The sequence below is a fragment of the Uloborus diversus genome, chromosome 5 (assembly GCF_026930045.1).
Source record: "Uloborus diversus isolate 005 chromosome 5, Udiv.v.3.1, whole genome shotgun sequence".
Classification (NCBI taxonomy): Eukaryota; Metazoa; Arthropoda; class Arachnida; order Araneae; family Uloboridae; genus Uloborus; species Uloborus diversus.
The window spans coordinates 136,155,217-136,163,994 of NC_072735.1; positions in this window are offsets into that span (position 1 = coordinate 136,155,217).

Consider the following 8,778-nt stretch of genomic DNA (forward strand, 5'->3'; position numbering starts at 1 on the left):
GTTTTGCAGAATATAACTGTAAAAAAAAAAAAAAAAAAAAAAAAAAAAAAAATGTTTATGTCTCTTATTTTTATTTTTTTTTAAGGCAATGGTTCATAATATACTTTTTAAAAAAGTATTGGTGTATTTGTCCCTAGCATTTGATAACATTACTTCAAATGAGATATAATAGTCATACTTCCTCAGTCTTATATAGTGTTGCAAAGTTTGCAGAACGGATGGTAAAATTGCACCAAATTCAACAATTAAATGAATATTTATATAATGAAGTATTACCAGATGTTTACAAAGAAAAGTGTAAAACAAACTCTCACAAATAAATTACACTACATTTGGAATCATTAGTAATCTGTTTTAGGTGACCAAAGAGATATTTTGTTCGGTAAACCCAAATATTGGTGCAAATTTCCCCCATTTGGTACCAGATTGTTGGCACTCTCAGATTCAATGAGATGAAATCTTCTTTCCCCTCTAGCTCGGTTATTAACTTATACAGACTGTTGAGTTCTAATAAAAGCGATACTTTAGTATATAGATGTGATAACCGGGATGTTTGATGTATTGCATGTTTATTTACATTAGTTTAGGCTAGTTAGTTCTTTCAAAGTTAAACTGAATTTATTAATAAATAAAACAACATTAATATATTTATTTTAGTTATACTTAATCATAAAAATCATACTTTGAAAACCATAACAAAATCTGAACATGTAAGTATTCTTAACTAGTGTTTATGATGTTCTACGTCCTCAAAATTTAACTATTATAATGTTCAAAACCCTGTTTAAAATATGCATCCTCAAATGCGTTGGTATACTTTAGGTGTCTGGATAAGAGCTTAAAATTTCTAATTTTCCGGTCTGGAATGTAAATGTTACTCTTGTTAGCTCTTCATTTCATTGTGAGTTTAAATAGCGCATTTAAATAAGGTTACAAGGAAAGTGACTCCTCGCTGCATGCAAAATTTATTAAAGTAAGATTTAAAAAAAATCAATATCAATTCAGTCTTGATTTATCTTTATGATGCTTGTGATTATCAAACTTACACTAAGCAATAAATTTCTTTATTAATAACTTTTAAATATAACTTTAAGCAAGGACAAAAACAAAAGACAACAATTAAAACAAGAAACTCAACGAAATAATAGTTAATCTGGTGTATAGCTTTGTTAACTACTGAAAGGGAAAATAAAGAAATGTACAAAAATGGATTTAAAATCAATGAAGAAATAAAATAACTACATTAAATTCTCCACATGTAATGAACAGGTAGTCCTCGATCCTCGGGGTCCCCAGCAGTTTACTAAGGGGATTACAAACCGAAAATCTGCATTAAACTGTCAAAGAATTTTCATTTAAAAATAAAACTCAATGCTTTTGTATCATGAATAGTGGTGTGAGAGTTAGTGTAAATAAAACACCTTGAAGTTTTATCTGGAATTTTTAAAAAATGGAGCAATGATAACTTTTGACTAGGTATTGCATTAACGACACTTGACTCAGGCTTTTCTTTTTTTTCCACCTCATGACATAATACTGTGAAAACTATAAGCGTTAATTTTTAATTGGAATATTTAGTCAAAACTGCCTTTATTTTAAAAGCGACGCCAACCAACAACTGTTTTGGAAATTTTAATTGTTTAACCTTTCACATTTTTTTAGTATTAAGTGTTTGAAGTAATTACTTTCTTTTGATTTATTACGACCAATAGAAAGAGGTAAATAAATTAAGTAAAAAACCAGTATTTTAGTTCTTGTTTTTTTGCTTATGCTTCAAACACTAATTCCAAACCCGATATAATAAGCTTTTTTTTAGTTTTTTTAAATTTTATTTTATGCTGAAATAAGCTTAATATATATATATTTCCAAGTATAAGATTTCGAGAAATGAGTTAGAAAAGTTATTAGCTACATAATAATTCGTCTTGTAGATTACATATATAGTTCCTTCTTGTTCCAAGAGATGAGAAGTGAACATGAGCTCTCTCATTAATGATTAAATTTTCACAAAGTTTTTGAGCTTAAAAATGAGGTCCGATCCTTCCTTCTTAACTTCAAGTGAATATTCTCACTTACTTCTCTAAAGCAAATAACGCGTTAAGTAAAAAAGAAATTAGAATAATCTAATCAAGTATTGGCTATATACCATTTTCATATCCAGTGCATTACATTACACAGGTCGCCACTATAGACAGCAAGTCGTTAACAGTTGTGAGTTTTGATTCTCAGCCTACTACATGAAAGGCCCTATGCTCTCTCAATGCAGCATTCTACTAATAAGTTAGATTAACCGAATGTTTCCAAACCAAATGATGTGTCAAGGGGTCTTTAGAATGCCGCATGATTATACGCGAATGCCAGCGATTTTGTGCATTAAAAAAAAACATCGATCGGGTTAGGGTATGAATGCGTGAACTTAGATGTAAAATATTAACGCCTAACCTGTGTGCCACCTTGCTGTCAGGATAACAATGTCAGTCATCAAACCTAAAATTTTAAAAATAATGAACTCAAAGGAGATATTTGATTTATCACTTAATAAACAGAAGCTGCTTGACTGCTTTTTTTGCGCAAAACTTATCTTTAAAGCATGTTGTTTTGAACATTTTGAATAATAAAATATCGTGACCTTTTGTGTTTGCTTGTCGATTATTTGGCGCACATATTTAATTATTTAAATATAATGTGTTCAGAGTCCAACTTAACTTTGATTTTGACTGTAGGTGACGTAGAAAAAAAACTGCTTTTATCATGCCTGTTTCACTTTTCGTGCTTTTTACCCCCTGCATTTGATTTCAGTTAGATTTCTTTTTATTCAAACTTGTATCTTAAAAAATGTAAGTATGATTATGAAGTTTATTTTCTTTAAATATGATTCACCAATTTTTATTTATGTTTGCTTCTAATTTTGTGGTTAAATTGAGGGTGTTTCTTAGAATCTAGAGCTTTAACCTGAGTTTGCAATTGGACTATATTTGTCTCGTAAGTGGTGAAAAGGTTAATAACTCAATCTCGAGTTCATTTCCATTGGAAGTTATTGCAAAAAATTTTCATTCTTTTATTAATGTCATAAGTTATATTTGCCACTAATAAACTAAAGCCAACAATTTACTGATATATTACCAATTGTTACATTCTACTTATTCATGACTTTGTTACTGCACCAATATATTTTTAGCCATTCTTATTTTTAATCAAGACTGTTTTTGAATAATACGTTGTTTTCTAAAATGTTAAATAACTTTTAATCATTTTGTAATTAATTCTATTTATCATTTATGTTTTTGAAAGTAACATCATTTACTCTTCAAAATGGTACTTAAAAGAATCATTTATATATTTTTCTTCTATTTGCAATAAACCTTAATTATGTACCCAAAATGTTGATTTTGATGTTGCTACTGTATTTCGTCAAAATTTTAATCAAATCAGCTGTAGTTCCGTGTTTCTTAGTTGGATGGCGTTGAAAAATCACTCCACATCTCCCACCAAAACCAAAAAGGTCTTGTTACCATTCGGGGAAGAAGTGGAACAGTTGTCGTCAGTTGTCTTTTATTAACGCTTATAGAAACAGCACATGTAAAAGTTATTTTCAGTTGGAAAAAAATACTAAAAAGCAGGCTAGTAACGAGGCTACAAATTACGAAAGGTTAAAACTGATGAGCGTAATTTTGCTGTTAACATAGTTGTAAGCGTTAATCTCTGTCATGAACTCCTGCAACATTTTGTTTACACACTTAACATTAAAAGGGCGTTAACGAACTTTTCGCTTCGTTGCACTTTCTCCGGAAATAGATTAGATGGAGGATGACTTTGTCGTACAATTTAACATGTAGGTGCATAATAAAGCGTTGTGGCAACATATTTTTGAAACGTTATTAAGTAAAATTGACAATTTCTTTCCGCGTATGGTGATAATTTTCAAATATGTACGAGTAAGCTATAAATACAGTTTTGAAAAAAGGATAGGACGACGCAAGCGGTGCTGCATTTTTAATTTTTTTTTCAAATGTATTTCTTCTAACATTTTTCCTGTAAAAGCTTTCTGTTACACATTTATTAATGAAGAATAAAAAGAGGGCTCTAAATTTATGAATGAAGTAGATTTTTTAGAATTCAAGGTTAGAAAAATAAAAAAAGAAAGAAAATTAAAAATTGAAATTTTTGTCTAATTAGGGTTTGCACTTATATGGCAGTTGAACAGTCTTTAATATTAAATATAAATTTTAAAAAGAGGGAAGAAAGAAATAGATGAGACAGAAACGAACTTTGTTACAAAAAATGATCAATTGTTTCAACGTTAGATAGATTATTTTACATAAAAAGTCGAAAGAGCTTTGAAATTAACCTTAAAACTTCTACATAAGGGAAACAGCATTAGATTTTTTGTGCAGCGGCAGAATAACGCTCTAACATCCTTCTAAATCAGTAAATATTCTAACGTAATGGCTGTTTTAGAACTACATAAATCCAAAAATAATCTGTGACGTTTCAATATTTTCTTCTAGTGCAAAAAGGACAACATAGTTTAGTTACAATTTAAATCTTATAAAAGAAAAGATACTGATAGGCCGTAACGCAGCTGACTTATTGAATCGCTCTGTAATAAAGGCACACAAAAACTTTCATGATTACTAATAACTCTCTTCATCCTACTTAGAACGGCTTCTTTTATTACACCATTAAATAAGGATCGCACTCTTAAAGCAAAAGAAATATTTTAAGAAATTTGACAATATCGATTAAGATCTTCATTACATTTGAAAAATGTCCCCGTTTTTCTCCTTAAACTTTATGCGGAGAACATAGATAAATTATAAGTATAGAAGTTGTTTTTATCGATTCCTTATACCACTGTCTACTATTTCTCTTATGATATGCATCCTTAAAAATATCTGTGTAGCATATTGCTTACCCATGAAACGCGAATAAAGAACATATAAATAACGATTTTGCGATTTTTTCTCTAAAGTTTAACATTGGGGAACTATGAAAGATTTTTTCACTCTAATACTTCAAGAATATTTATTGCTGCGAGGCAACTAGTTGTTACGTAGCGATATTTATTTATTACTTTTTACTTATTTTATACCTTTGGATGTGCTTCAAATGTTCCATTGTATTTCTGTTTTGACGACTGCGGATATTTCCAAAACTTATGGTGGAAAACCAATTGGTTTTATTTATCTATACCAAATGAAAATAACGCGGTTCACATTTGCTTCTCGTTTAAAAAAAAAAATAAGTTTTTGAGTCCAGTGAATTGTTCATTATTTACATTATTATTGAGTCAGAAATGACTGAGATATTCAGTTTTTCTGTCTTAAAATTTAAGGCGCATTCAGTATCGCTTTGATTGTATTTGTGTAAAGTAGAGCAAGACATTGTAAAGCTGTAACTGTATTGGGGAGAGTGTTGTTCCTTAGTACACTTTTCATATTTTAATTTTTGAGTACAATTACTTAAAAAGAAAATTTAAAACCAAAATGTCACAAAAAATACTCCCAACACATTTCTCTCCAATACATTTCAGACGGTTTAAAAAGAAAATATTGCCAGCCATTATTTAAAGTAAGAGTTCCAAACTGTCTCAACATACTCGTACAACAGCCTATTTTACCTTGGGACACATCCTGTTATACCATGGGAAACTCTTCATGATTCAGGAAATAGCAATAGAGGAAGTTTGCCGTCAATGAACCACATAGCAGTTTTCTATTTTTTTAGAATGGAAATCCAACTCAAATTTCACGTTAATTATAGGAACAATTTCTCAGTATATTTCTCTTTTAATAATAACACTCACTTTCATGATACATATACACAATAAAGAATGAGAATTGAAAATAAATATTTCAGCATGTGATCCATTCATGGCTACCGGTTGCTATAGATGGACCAACGAGTTTCCATTGATGGACCACACTCTCAAATTAAAAAATCAATGCGTAACTTACAAATATATATAACAGGTGATCAATAAACACTAAAATAACAATAAATTATAGAAAAATAGATTTATTTTCTAAAATGTTTTATTTTTTGATAAGAGGAACATAAAAAAACCCAGCATTCACACAATACACAGCTGTTGTCATCACACCTCGTTCACCACTTAACATTTTCTCAATCTGGTGCAACACTGTTTTTAGCTAATATCTTTTCAACTTCTTTTGACCTTTTGAGAATTTTGTTAATTCGACTTAGAAAATTTTCGTTTGTCGCATGATTGTACTTGCTCTCTAACATGTCAGAGAACATATTGAAAATTTTTATTTACTGAAACCAGAATCTTAAGTCTCAAACTACCAGAGACTATAGTACTAGCAGACTTTTTGTCGTAATTAATTCTGTGAGACGTGTAGTTTTTCTCAGCCTCTTGAAAGGCTAACTCCCCCAATTTTTCAGAAGTAATTCCAAAAACTACTTCTCTAGTTTCAAAATATGTTTTCACTAATCACATTCCTATTTCGGAGGGCTTTTCTCCTAAATTTTTAATAAGTGACTAAGGTAAAAACAAACCGGATTTTATCTTCCATGCGACAGTTTAAAGTTGCCTTCAGGACTCTATATTATCGGCAAACTTCGTTAAGGTCCATGCCACCATATCTGTAAGCTACTGTAGCACGTTACATGCTCTCACTTCTCCACTGGCTATAGTTTACTAATTTTTGCATTTTTTAGGAACAGCAAAAGTATTTGAAACTGCATCGCTATGCGTTAAATTTTTAATTAATTTTACAAAAAAAAAGTTACCTTGAAATTATAATAAAGTTTGAGAGTTTTCATGAAATACTGAGATAATTTTTTTTCACTGTCATATTTATTTTAAATTAACTGAGGAATTTTCAAAGGTAATTGAGTTGAAGTTACAGCATTATTTGAGATTTTCCATGAATGAAACACTTTGTCAGGTGGTCCATTCGTGGAAACACCTTGTGTTCCAATGATAGCAACTGCGTCATATTGAGTATTCTTATAGGTGTCACTGATGTGACGAATCATGATTAAACATGAAGTATGGGGTATTGTACTTGCAAAGGCACTCTTTTAAGTCAATGTTTTCGTTTAATTGATCATTGATCAAAGCATGTTATAACTAAATGAAAATCTCAATAATTAGCAAGATAACAGTAGAAATCTTTTCTGACCGATTAACAATATCATTAAATAATTTGGCTACTTGAAGTTTCTGCCGTAGACAGTTTTCAGACAAAGAAAGGTACTAAAACTGATTATGCGTCTGCACAAACTCTGGTACGGAAAATTTCTTCGCGGTCTAGTCATGGAATCGGTTCATTGACGACAACCTTCCCTTATATTAAAGCCAATTTTACACCAAAAAAAGAAGAAAAAAATGTTTTTCATGGCAAAGTATTCGATTATGAATATTTAATAATAATTTATGAATAATGAATGAATTAATTATTATCACACATTAAATGTGTTTAAAAGACTACATCAAATTAAAAGTTTTCCATGTTCCTAAACATATCTTAATTATTAAGAACCATGCGTTTGCATATGTTGTACTTTTGGACGTTTTCTAAAGTTCAATACGTTTAGTTGTCACAAGGGACAATCACCACGTGATTTAACAAAAACCAAAACGGCAGTCAATCTTGATGCACTATCATGATTTTCTGATATCCAAAATATTGAAATTACTTCTCTTTCACAACAAAATAAAATTCAGTTGATTAGTTTTACAAATAAAAAGACAGAAAATGAAATAAAAATGAAGAAAATATTTACTTTGGAGTCATGAAACTCTCTTTCATTCACAAAATCATCAGCTTAACTATTTTAACGCTGATTGCCGCTATGGCACCATTTAGTAGTGAAAGTTACTATATGGGATTATAAAAACATGGTTGCTAAAAACAGATTCTTAGAAATTAGCAGTGTCCCACGGTACAAGCGTCCCAAAGTACAACAAACCCCCCTACTCAGATTTGACTACTGAAACGTACCCTTAACCATCCTCTTCAAGTTTTGCTACAATGATATGTTTATTAAAATTGTATGTTTAAATGTTTGAAGGTAGAATGCTTAGATGTAGAATGTTTAAAGGAAGGATGTTTAAAGGTATGATGATTAAAGGTAAGGTATTCGAGTGTATTTTGGAGAAGATATCTATCTAATCTTCTGCATTAGCTGCTATTCAGATTTACGTTTATATTCTAACTCGAGATAATACGTCAAACATTTTATGACCATCATCTAACTCGAGCTAATACGTCAACCATTTTATGAGCCTTTTCATTAAAAACAACTCTTGCTTTATTTCTTTGCTTATTAAGTCAGCATAACATTCCCTTCATCTGCATATCAACTTGACACACTTGGGATAAGTTGACACATTTCGGAATAAAATTTTTATATTACTTTTACATAAAAGAATAATTTAAGGAAGGTTTTGAAACTATTATTTGATAGTAATATAGTAACATATTTATTTGAAATTTTATTTCGGTACATAACAGTAGTAACAAAAACGAGAAAAATCAAAATGTAAAAAATATATTAAATGTATCCAGTGGGGTGGTTAAAAAAAATATTTTTTCAGCTAGAGTCCAGGAAACCTCCTATTTCTTTTAGACGTACCAATAGTATTATTCTGTAAAAGTTTTAGCTTTTTACTCAAACTTTAAGAGGGTGCTCAATGACCCTTTAATTTAACATAACCCGTAGCATTAAAAATGCCACAAATTAAGAAATATTTCATTTCCCCAGCCGTTTTTTGTTTTGTAAATAATAGTTTTATTGCAATGTATA